This window comes from Elephas maximus, chromosome 5 (assembly GCF_024166365.1).
Source record: "Elephas maximus indicus isolate mEleMax1 chromosome 5, mEleMax1 primary haplotype, whole genome shotgun sequence".
Lineage (NCBI taxonomy): Eukaryota > Metazoa > Chordata > Mammalia > Proboscidea > Elephantidae > Elephas > Elephas maximus.
The window spans coordinates 66,148,482-66,161,424 of record NC_064823.1 but is presented as its reverse complement, the minus strand read 5'-3'; positions in this window follow the sequence as shown (position 1 = coordinate 66,161,424).

The window sequence follows — 12,943 nt, the reverse complement described above, 5'->3', positions numbered from 1 at the left end:
CCTTGTATGTTAATAAGGTCATATTAGTGTAGCGCATCTTTTAAGCCAATCACTTTTTGTGACATAAAAGAGCAGATTAGGTATAGAAGTGAAGAAGCACAGATGAGGGCAGGTGGGCTCCATGCCACGTGAGGATCACCAAGGAGCAGAGGAACAGAAGATGAAAAGAGACAAGAACCTTTTCCCAGAGCCAACAGAGAGAGAAAGGCTTCCCCTATAGCCGATATCCTGAATTTCGACTCCTAGCTTCCTGTTGTTGTTGTGTACCATCGAGGAGATTTCTGTTCACAGCAAGTAGAACTGCCGATAGGGTTTCCTAGGCTATAACCTTTACAGGAAGGAGTCCTGTCTACTCTGTCCTATAGGGTCGTATGGATCAGAATCGACTCAGCAGCACATAAAACAGCAACAATCTTTTCTGGAACAGATCACCAGGTCTTTTTTTGTCACAGAGCCACTGGTGGGTTCAAACCATAGACCTTCTGGTTAGCAGCCCAGCACTTTACCATCGCATCACCAGGGCTCCTTTCTAGCCTCGTAAACTGTGAGAAAATAAATTTGTGTTCATTAAAGCCACCAACTTATGGTGTTTCTATTATAGCAGCACTAAGAAACTAAGACATAGTCATAATCAGAACATTTCAGAAAAGAAAATCAAATGTCTTTGAAGGCTGAATTGATAAAATGAACTTTGAGCAACTGCGGTCAGAGAGATGCAAAGAAATGATCATTCCAACAATAGGCATTGTGGTCTATGAACAACAGTCACGAGACAGAGAAGAGCATTAGTAAAAAATTGATATCTATATGTATATCTGTATCCATATCTGTATCTGCGTCACATTCATATCAATATCTGGATAAGATCTGGACATAAACAAATCTCTGTCCTAATCCTTGTTCTCAAAGGATTGCTCCAGCATCCTTGAGATACAGGATTGGAAATTAATACCAGAGGTATACGGCATTATAATCTGAGAAGCTGGACTATATGAAGAGGAACGTTGCCTCAGGATTGGAGGAAGACTTATTAACAACCTGAGATATGCAGATGACACAGCCTCATTTGCTGAAAGTGAAGAGGACTTATTGATGCAGATAAAAGACCACAGCTTTCAGTATGGATTACAACTCAACATAAAGGAAACAAAAGTCCTCACAACTGGGCCACTGAGCAACACTATGATAGATGGAGAAAAATTGAAGTTGTCAAGGATTTCATTTTGCTTGGATCCACAATCAACGCCCATGGAAGCAGCAGTCAAGAAATCAGACAACGCATTGCATTGGGCAAATTTGCTGCAAGAGACCTCTTTCAAGTTTTGAAAAACAAAGGACTAAAGTGTGACTGACTCAAGCCATGGTGTTTTCAATCTCCTCATATGTATATGAAAGCTGGGCAATCAATAAGGAAGACCAAAGAAGAAGTGATGCCTTCAAATTATGGAGTTGGTGAAGAATATTGACTATACCATGGACTGCCAGAAGGACAAACAAATCTGTATTGGAAGAAGTACAGCCAGAATGCTCCTTAGAAGCAAAGTTGGTGAGACTTCGTCTCACATACTTTGGACATGTTATCAAGAGGAGCCAGTCCCTGGAGAAGGACATCATGCGTGGTAGAGGGTCAGCAAAAAAGAGGAAGACCTTCAACGAGATGGATTGACACAGTGGCTGCAGCAATTGGGCTCAAACATAGCAACGATTGTGAGGATGGCTCAGGACGGGACAGTGTTTCCTTCTGTTGTACACAGGGTCTCTGAGTCAGAGTCAGCTTTATGGCACCTAACAACAACAACAACACTACATTATTTGTTTATGATACATACATCTGAAATTAATTTCATAATAAGTTGTATAAAGTTCATTGCTATTATAGCAATTCTTAACTAATAGTCACTTTCATTTAATTTTTCTGTCTTTATAGTATCCGTAGTTAAAAAAAATCTGTTAAAAAATTAAAGACAAATATTGGAACCGGCTGGAGCCAACCGAACGTGACTATCACAGTTTTTTTATCCAGAGATGATAGTTCAGTTAAGCATTACTACCCCTTATAGAATGTTACATCTACAAGTTGTATTACTCCTGGGGTGTTATGTATTTTTTAAGTATTGATTTTTTTAAAAAAGATTTTTAGTGAATTCCCTCAAACTAAGTCGCCAAATAACAAATAACAACAAAAACCAGAAATTCTTTCTCAAAGGGTATTTATTAGTAATTTCTTTCTTGGCATAAATTTGGGCCTTAGCCCAAGAAAGTCCTTATTAATTTTGTATTTGGTTTTCTATTTGTGAGAATGCTAAAAGGGAGATTACAGTTAAAAAGGTGCTAAGGAAGTTGCTAAGTACTTTTGGTACAAGTGCTGTGTAGCATCAACAGGAACTAATCTGATCTTCTGGATGTGTTTGAAAGCAAGTATTGGAACATGGACCAGGCATTTCTGAGAAATTTGTAGGCAATGCCTTGTTTAACAATTGCCATCTTTGCTCGCCAATCAGGAGCAGCTACAGAAATGACAAACCCTCTCTGGTGCCACCTAGAAGAACTCCAGCGATTTCAGGGGAGCCAATAGAAAAGGAATTTTCCTGCTCAGACTGGAACAGAATTCATGGAAAGGAGTAACAACCAATGAACAACATAAACATGGTATTTAATGGCTTTCTACAAAGTAAGTATACATGAAAGGAGAATTCAAAGAGCATTGATCTAGTTTTCTTCTTAGTCATTAGTTTTTTTTTTTAATATATAACGTTTTTCAAATTTCATTTTAACTCTTTTAAAAAATGAGTATTCATTATTTATTGTTGTTAGGCGCTGTTGAGTTTGTTCTGACTTACAGCGATACTATGTACAACAGAAGGCAACACTGCCCGATCCTGTGCCATCCTCACAATCATTTTTATTAGTTAGAAATGGGAATGATAGAAACAGCTACCACTAGCCTGGAACCATTCCATATCTTTTTTTTCCCTCTCTCTTAGTACGTAAACACAACGTTTCCTATTGATTCCACAGGGCACTGATTCAATTCTGCTGGATTTAACTGTTCTGCTCAAGGTCACATGGCTAGTGAATGATGAAGCCTGGATTGAAACACAGATAGCCTGGTTCTAGAACCCATATTATTAACCACTACAAATATGACCACTTTAACAGAAACACCCTATAATTCTTAGAAGGTGTGGCTGTACGGTGCTCCTGTTCGTCTGGACCTAGGTATCCACCCTCCCAGGCTTGCAATATCCCCACAACTGGACTTGGCACAGAAATGCCAGAGCTTCCTGTTTTCAAAAGACCAAAGGATGGAATGGTTTTATGTGGGGTTATGATGTTATTGTTGTTGTTAGCTGCCATTGAGTCAGCCCCCCGACTCATGGTGACCCCATGTGTTACAGAGTAGAACTGCTTTATAGGCTTTTCTTCGCTGTAATCTTTTCAGAAGCTGTTCTCCAGGCCCTTCTCCTGCAGAGCTGCTAGGTGGATTTGAAATGCCAACCTTTAGGTTAGCAGCCAATTGCAAACCACTCGTGCCACCCAGGCTCCTTTTTGGTTTGTGATTGCAGCAGTAAAGATAGGCTGAAGAGTAGAGAGACTGTTCCCCCATTTTCCAGGCATCACATAAACCTCCCAGATTTTTAAGTGACCCCAAGAAGAAGTCCCTTCAGTAATATCTCAGACTGAATTTCCTAGTAAGTCTGGAAACACTGGATTTTGTATATAATTTAATTCAATTTAAAGATGATAAAGATATATATATATTTTTTAAATTATTATACCAAGTATAACCAAGTATAGAGCATTTTTATAGAGCATTCGATGTAGTGCCTGGAAAATACTGAACACTTAATAAGTGATACATTTTTATTACTTTAATCCTGTTAAAGGATTAGCTGGAAACCCTGGTGGCCTAGTGGTTAAGAGCTACATCTGCTAACCAAAAGGTCACCAGTTTGAGTCCACCGGGCGCTCCTTGGAAATCCTATGGGGCAGTTCTACTCTGTCCTACAGGGTCGCTATGAGTCGGAATTGACTCGAAAGCAATGGGATTTTTGTGTTTAAAGTATTAGCTGTTTGGAAATGTCCCTAAGATTTCTGTGCTACGTTAACCCCCAATATCTGAATAGTTCATAAGCTTTGACGTGTTATATAATGGAAATTTTCAGCAACATCCAGGTTGCTGCACAGGAAGAATGTAAAAAGTATCACGTCCAGTTGAAATCAGATATTTAAGTAGATTAAGCTGTGGAATGAAAATTGTCAAATATCTGGAGCTATCACTCCATTGTCAGCTAAGCTTCCAGTTCATGTGCTAATATTAATGAGTTAGAGTTCTTCTGAAAATTCAAGGGCAAGGCAGTTAATAAACCTGTGTTTTTCTCTCTCCCTCTCTGACCCTGTAACTGACCTTTGAGGTCCTGTGCTGGAACAGAAGTTGTTATCTGTGTGAAATGGAATAAATCCCCAGGGGTTCTAACCAAGCCCGATAATCAGGAAAGCTCACTAAACATGTAGGCTTTTGGATTATCTCCTGGCAAGCTCCTTTTCCTGAGGGTTGTACTGTCAGCAGTCATCTTTGACCTGCGCCTATGGAACAAAGCTCTGATGGGTATACAAGAAGGAGCAAGGAACAAAGAAGAGGAATTATGTTGGCTGCTGGCACCACTGACATGGAAGCTCTCACAGTTCAAACATTGGAATTCTCAAAAAGAAAAACATAAAAACCCTATCCCCATTATTGCTCAAACTGAGTATCTTTCAACTCTTAAGTGTTTCCCTATTGAACCCAATTAAAGTCCTAAGAAATGTCATTTTTCCAAATGTTTTGATTTGTACATCTTTTGAAATGAACATTCGGGAAGTTTCATGTTAAACTAAAATTCATATTTCTTCTGTAGAAAAACCAGTTGCCACTTAACGGCAATATCATTTTTGTTAGAGTAGAACTGTGCTCCACAGAGTTTTTAATGGCTGATCTCTCAGAAGTAGATCACCAGGTCTTTCTTCCAGGGCATCTCTGAGGACTCAAACCTCCAGCCTTTCAGGTAGCCGTTGAGTGAGTTAACCACTCAGATTCCTCTTCTGCAGAAGCGTGCTTTAATTTAAGAAAATCCAGCCTGGGAAAATCAGGATTGAATTAAAAAAATGAGAAAATAGACACACAGAGAGATGAAGTCATTTGCCCAAGGTCATATGGTTAAACACTGGCAAAGTTCATGTTTGGATCCAGACAGTCTGGCACCAGAGTCTGTGTGCTTGACCTCTGTCCTATATATTCATTTGATTGTTATTAGTATTTCTCTTCTTCTGAGTTACTTATTTATGTCCTTCGCCCATTGTTCTCCTTTCCTCGATAATATGTAAGAGTTCTTGGTATGTTAAACTTCTGCCATATATTTGTTGTGAATATTTCCCACAGTATATTCTTTATCTTTTACATTATTTATGTTTTTTTAAGGATTTAAAAAGTTGTTATTTTTGTTTTTTATTTTTGACTCAACATTTATCAATCTTTTGACACATTTAAAAAACATTTTATGCTGAGTGAAATAAATCAATCACAAAAGGACAAATACTGTATGAGACCACTCTTACAAAAACACAGGAAAATGTTTCCACACAGAAAGAAACAATCTTTGATGGTTACAAGAGAAGGGCGAGTTGGGTGGGGGAAACACTAACTAGATAGATAAGTGGTTAACTTTGGTGAAGGGTAAGACAGTACATAATGCTGGGCAAGTCAGCACAGCTTGACCAGGGCAAAGTCATAGAAGCTTCACAGACAAGCTCAAATGCCCTAAGAGACCAAGCTGCTGGGCTGAGGGCTAGGGACCATGGTCTCGGGAGACATCTAGCTCAGCTGGCATAACATGGTCTATAAAGAAATTGTTCTACGTCCAACTGTGGTGAGTAGATTCTGGGGTCTTAAAAGCCTGTGAGAAGCCATCTAAGATACATTTACTTGTCCCAGTAAATGCATAGAAGACTAATGGGCACACCAGCCCTAAAGCAAAGATGAGAGAGCTGGAAGGGTCAGGAAAACTGGGTGAATGGAAATAGGGAACCCGGGGGTGTAGAAGGGGAGAGTGTTGACACATTGAGGGGTTGGCAACAAACATCACAAAACAATTTGTGTATTAAACGTTTAATTAGAAACTAATTTGCTCTGTAAACTTCCACCCAAACACAATTAAAAAAAAAAGGCAAGTAAAAATGTCACCCTTGAGTACTAAACAGTTTTAAAAAATTATCTGTATGTGACCAAATGGTCAACAGTTACCCTAAAGCATAGATGAGAAGGCTGGCGGAGCAGTAAGACTAAGATGATGGGAATGGAACAGCTAGAACGGAAATAATGAGAATGTTGACACAATGTGAAGAATGTAGCCAATGTCACCAAACAATGTGTGTAGAAATTGTTGAATAAGAACTTGTTTTGCTGTGTATATGTTCATCAAAAATACAATAAAATATATTTTTTAAAAAAAGCATTTTAACCACCCTTAACCAAAAAACCAAATCCACTGCCGTCGAGTCGATTCCAACTCATAGTGACCCTATAGGACAGAGTAGAACTGCAAAAAACCAAATCCACTGCCGTCGAGTCGATTCCAACTCATAGTGACCCTATAGGACAGAGTAGAACTGCCCCGTAGAGTTTCCAAGGAGCGCCTGGTGGATTCGAACTGCCGACCTCTTGGTTAGCAGCTGTAGCACTTAGCCACTATGCCACCAGGGTTTCCTAACCACCCTTAGATTATAAAAAACATTTATGTTTGCCTTTTACTTATATGTGTATTTTACTTTCTCTAATTTCTCTGGAATTCGTTTTTGTATGAGATACAGTTCTAATGAAATTATTTTTTTTCAAATAGCTAGGCAGTTATCAAAAAGTAGTTTATTGATTAACAAATCTTTTACAACTGACTTAAAATGCAACTTTTATTTGTATATTAAATTCTCATATATAATTGAGTCTCTTTTCATACTTTTTCTCTGACTAAACTTGTACCAATACTACATTGTTTTATGATTTTATTTTTATTTGTTGTAATATCTGGTATGAAAAGTCTCTACCACATTATCCTTTTTCAGAAATAAGCTACCCTTCCTGTAAGTTTACTATTGAAGAATAACTTTACCAATACTCCGCAAACCCATTCCAAACTCATTGCCATTGAGTGGATTCTGACTCATAGAGATCTTATAAGACAGAGCAGAACTGCCCCATAGGGTTCCCAAGGCTGTAATCTTTACAGAAGCAGACTGCCACATCTTTCTTCTGCGGAGTGGTTGGTGGTTTCAAACCGCACACCTTCTGGTTAACAGCTGAGTGCTTAACCACTGTGCCACCAGGGCTCATTTCAATGTCTCCTATCCCCCCTTGCCCTAAATTCCATTGGAATTTTTATAGGGATTGCAACAATTTTGTAGATTAGTTTGGGAGAAATCATCAAATTATGAAGTTTTGCCATCTAAGAACATAGGTCTCTGTCTTCATTCAAGTCCTTTAATAGATGCCTTAGTCACCTTTTTTTTTTTTTAGTCACCTAGTGCCGCCATAACAGAAATACCACAAGTGGATGGCCTTAACAAAGAGAAATTTATTTTCTCACAGTCTAGTAGGTTACAAGTCCAAGTTCAGGGCATTGGCTCCAGGGGAATGCTTTCTCTCTCTATCGGCTCTGAAGGAAGGTCTATGTTCTCAATCTCCTTCTAGTCAAGGAGGTTTTCAGGCACAGGGACCCCGAATCCAAAGGATGTGTTCTGCTTCTGGTGCTGCTTTCTTGGTGTTGTGAGGTCCCCAACTCTCTGCTTACTTCCCTCTCTTTTTGTCTCTAGGAGATAAAAGGTGGTGCAGGCCACACCCGGGGGAAATTCCCTTTACCTTGGATCCTGGAGGTGACTTGGGTAAGGGTGGTGTTACAATTCCACTCTAATCCTCTTTAACATAAAATTGCAATCACAAAATGGAAGACAACCACAGAATATTGGAAATCATGACCTAACCAAGTTAATAACACACATTTTTGGAGGGACATAATTCAATTCATGACAATAGAGTTTTAGAGTTTTTAATCATATAAGGGTTATACATTTCTTACTACATTTATTTATAGATATTGTTTTGTGCTGTTGTGAACAGGATCCTTTCTTTTTCTTTATATTTTCTAACTGATTGGTGTTTGTACAAAGATAAGTTATTGATTTTACATATATATGCATATATATATATATATATATATATATATATATATATATATATATAGAAACCCTGGTGGTATAGTGGTTAAGAGCTACGTCTGGTAACCAAAAGGTCGACAGTTGGAATTCACCAGGCACTTCTTGGAAACTCTATAGGGCAGTTCTACTCTGTCCTAGAGGGTTGCTATGAGTTGGAATCGACTCCACGGCAACGGGTATATATATATATATATATATATATATATATATATATATATATATATATATATATATATATTTAGCTGTGTTGCTAAACCTCCTTTTTTTTTCTAATAGCTTTTCAGTAGCTTTCTTTGGTTTTTCAGGTAGACAACCATATTACTTACAGAAAATGATAATTTGCTGCACATATATGTGTGTGTATTTGCATATATGGGGCCCTATAGGGTCTCTATGAGTAGGAATCAACTGGAAAGCAAAGGATTTGGTTTTTGTTGGTTGGTGGTGCAGAGTTTTTTTTGGAAATTGTGTTGGCTAGCATTTCCAAGTCTATCATAAATGAGCAGACTTGTCTTTGTCCTGATTTTAATAAAATTTTATCATGGTAGCATTTTTCAATCTTTTAAAAGCAATAGCCCCTAAACACTTTATCATTCTATCTTTTGCTTATATCCCCTAGTGAAGAAAATACTGTCAAATTCTGGTTTCTAATGCCATTTTTAAATTACGAAAATGATACATCAAACTGTATCTCTTTACCATCCATCCCCATCCTCATCTTAAATAGTCTGGTAGACTGGCGTGGAAGCTGTTAAGAATCACTGTTTCAGCTTTCTAGTTTTTTTTTTTTTTTTTGAATCTGTGTGTAACAACATGCATATTTTAGGTATTTTGAAAAACCTAGGCTTAATAGGAGTCCTGGTGGTACGATAGTTAAGAGCTTGGCTTCTAATCTAAAAGTTGGCATTTCAAACCCACCCGGTGGCTCCAAGGGGAAAGACCTGGCCATCCACCTCTGCTCCTATAAAGATTACAGTCTAGAAAACCTTATGGGGCAGTTCTGCTCTGTCACATGGGGTGGCTATGAGTCTAAATAGACTCCACAGTACCTAACAAAAATAGAGAGTCCCTGAGTGGTGGAAATGGCTAATGTTCTTGGCTACTAACTGAAAGGTTAGATGTTAGAGTCCCGCCCAGAGGCATCTCGGAAGAAAGGCCTGGTAATTACTTCCAAAAAATCCGCCACAGAATATCCTATGGAGCACTGTTCTGCTCTGACATACACCGGGTGCTATGAGTCAGAGTGAACTTGATGGCAACTGGGTTTTTTTCTCCCAGTCTAATAACAACTTTATTCTTTGTCTCTTTATCTGTTAAACCCAGCCAGCATCTCTTTTGGTCTCAGAACAATCTCAATTCAGTGATTAAGATGTTTATTCTGTTGTAACAGGCTACCATAACTCAGATGCCGGTTCTAAGTTAAAGCTTCTCCCCTCTCCCCAGATGGGCTTTACTAAAGACTTGAGGCCTACAGGGCTGCTTCTTTTCCTATGCTGCCTGGTTCTTTTACTCCTGCTTCACCACTCGCTGGCTGCTGCTTTCTTCCTGGGTTTGAATCCTGACCTGGCAGCTTTACTACTTATATGATGTTAGGAAAGTTACTTAATCTCTCTGTGTCACAGTTTCCTCATCTCTAAAATTTGGATTATAATAGTACCTACCACATAGAGTTAAGAAGCCCTGGTTAAAGTACTCGATTGCCAACTAAAAGGTCAGCGGTTAGAACCCACCAGCTGCTCTGAGAGGGGAAAGATGTGGCAATCTGCTAATGAAAAGATTTACAGCCTTAGAAACCCTATGGGGGTAGTTTTACTCTGTCCTATAGGATTGTGAGTCAGAATAGACTCGATGGCAATGGGTAAAAACCAAAACCAAACCCAGTGCCGTCGAGTCGATTCCGACTCATAGCGACCCTATAGGACAGAGTAGAACTGCCCCATTGAGTTTCCAAGGAGCGGCTGGCAGATTCGAACTGCCGACCTTTTGGTTAGCAGCTGTAGCATTTAACCACTACGCCCAGCAGGGTTTCCCGGCAATGGGTACTACATAGTTATTTAAGAATTTAAAGGAGTTAAGGTAGTAAAGCACTTAAAGCAGTGTCTAAGTAATACTCGATAAATGCAGTAACACTTGGTAAGTGTTAGTGATTATTATTCTTTGAATCTACTATTCGATAAGTTATATTAATACATCTTAAAATGTTGAATTATCAATTACTGGAATGAACCCCACAGTGACATGATACACTGTTCTTTTAATACAGTATGAAGTTTAAGGGTTTTACTTTAAGAAATTTTCTGTAGATACTTTCAACATTTAACAAATCATAAACATCTTAACACAATGGTTTCAGGCAAAGTAATTTTAATAATCAATTAGATACCTCTGTCAAAGTTTGATCAATCAGAACTGAAAGGCAGGAAGTATGAAATTATAAGTGAAAAGGAAACCTGATTTACAGAAATCTGATCTCCATGCATTTCCTATGTTTTAAACAGCTTTGAATGAAACTATTTAGGGACTAATTCCTTGAAGTAAATGCTTTGATGAGTCCTAGTAACGAGACACCCAGAAGTATAAAATGGTTAAGTTTACTGAGCCTTCAACCATCAGAAGAACAAGCACAGTTAAAGCTGCTTTATTCCAGCAATAATTCTGTTTTATAAAGAAAATAAAAATAAGACCTAGCATCCGCTTGGATAAGTGAAAATTTTATGGACATTTTCTTAACCTCTTAACTGTTGCTGTAAGTCAGTCATTCCAGCGGGCTTTCAGCCACCTTGGCATAATAAAGACTGAGTTACAAATTCATCAAAAAGATCAGGCTTTCTGGTCTGATAAGATACTGGAGCAACTCCCACGGCTATGTCTTTTAGACACCCTTCTAACTTGGAGCTGAAGCTACTCTTGGAGATAACCTTCCACCCAAATAATAGAAAGGCCTATAAAATAAACAATAACACCATGAGGAAAGTAATCCTTAGAACAATCATCTATATGAGACCCAAAGGACAGTATCTTCCCAAAAGCAAAGATGAGAAGGCAGGAGGAGGCAGGAAAACTGGATGAACGGAAACGGGGAACTCAGGTAATGAGGAGAGTGCTGACACATTGCGGGGATTGCAACCAGCGTCACAGAACAGCTCATGTATCATTATTGAACGGGAGACTAATTTGCTCTGTAAACCTACGTCTAAAACACAATAAAATGTTCAAAATAAATAAATAAAGACTGAGTCAGCCAGCACTTTCTGGTGAGATACCACTTGTGGTTGTCTTTTACTGATGACTCATACAAACTCTAAGTCTAGCTTAGTTATCTAAATCAGCTGAACTAGTTGGAATACATTTGTCAGATTATCCTGTTACAGCCCCTGGCCGGAGGACTTATTTTTTCTCCGTTGTGGGAAGGAGGAGGAGTGAGCAGGTGGAGAAGCAGAGTAAGTTAAGAAATACTGAAAATCAAAACAAACCAGCTGTCATCCATTCCAACGCATGGTGACCCCTTACATGCAGAGTAGAGCTGTGCTCCGTAAGGTTTTTAAGGACTGTGACCCTTCAGAAGTAGGCCACCACGACTTTCTTCCTGGATACCTCTGGGTGGATTCGAACCCCCAACCTTTCGGTTAGTAGCTGAGCACTTAACTGTTTGCTCCACCCGGGGACTCCAAGAAATATTTAGAGCAGTACTTTTTGGGAAACTGACAATTAATTACCTGGATAAACAGCTGTCTTTCCTTGTTTGAAAGAAAACCAAACCAAAAAACCAAAAGCAAGTAAAAAAATAATATGAAATAGTGACCATCAGTTAACACAGTTTAGTGAAGGTTTTTGAAGAGCCAGTATACTTATGCCAAAGAAGAGGGCGTTTGCCTGTTTTTGATCCATGAACATGCATTGAAGGGGATGCTGCAGAACTCCCAGCTGGCACTTAAATTTATTTCAGCTAGAAAAATAAGGAAGTGTGTGTGGCTTCCTCTTCGCATGACGGGAGGGTGGTGTTATGATCCCCTGGTGCGATGGTACTAGTACAATTTTAGTTAACGTAGTGGAAAAAGTATATGAAGAGGGAAGGAAAAAAGTCAAAAAAGAGGAAGGAATAAAACCGTGAGAAATGCTTTTCATAATGCTGTAATTGTAGGAGAACTTAAAAAATCATTGCTTTAAAATACATTAAAATTGTTTTAAAAATCTCTTGTTGGAAACAAAGTGTTTACTTATCTGAGTTAAAAGTGACAAAACACAACACTCTGAAAAACAAGTGATAAGAAGCCACACTTCATTGCATATTCCTTTTTCTCTTGATGTAATTCCATTTCGTGGTTGATTGCTGTTCTGAATCTGGCATTGGTCGTGCACCAATTAACGTCATGGAGAGGGAGGGGCCGACGTGACACCATCATAGCAGAGTCACCACGAATGTTAGAGAATGACTATGGTGCCAGACTAGGTTTTCCAAGGCTCCATCTCATTAAGCCCAAGAAATCTTTTCTCAGTGGAGAAGAGGCAGAGGATGCTGAGGCTTCAATACTTTGTAGAAGGAAGTTCAACCTTAGATCTATAGTCAACTCGGAGACGTATCGGTGGTGAGGTGGCTTGCACATGTCAGTTCAAATTGCAGGGTTCCCTTGATACCTTTACATCTAACTTGTTTTTGTCAGCTGTCATTAAGTCAGTACCCGACTCATGATGCCACTAT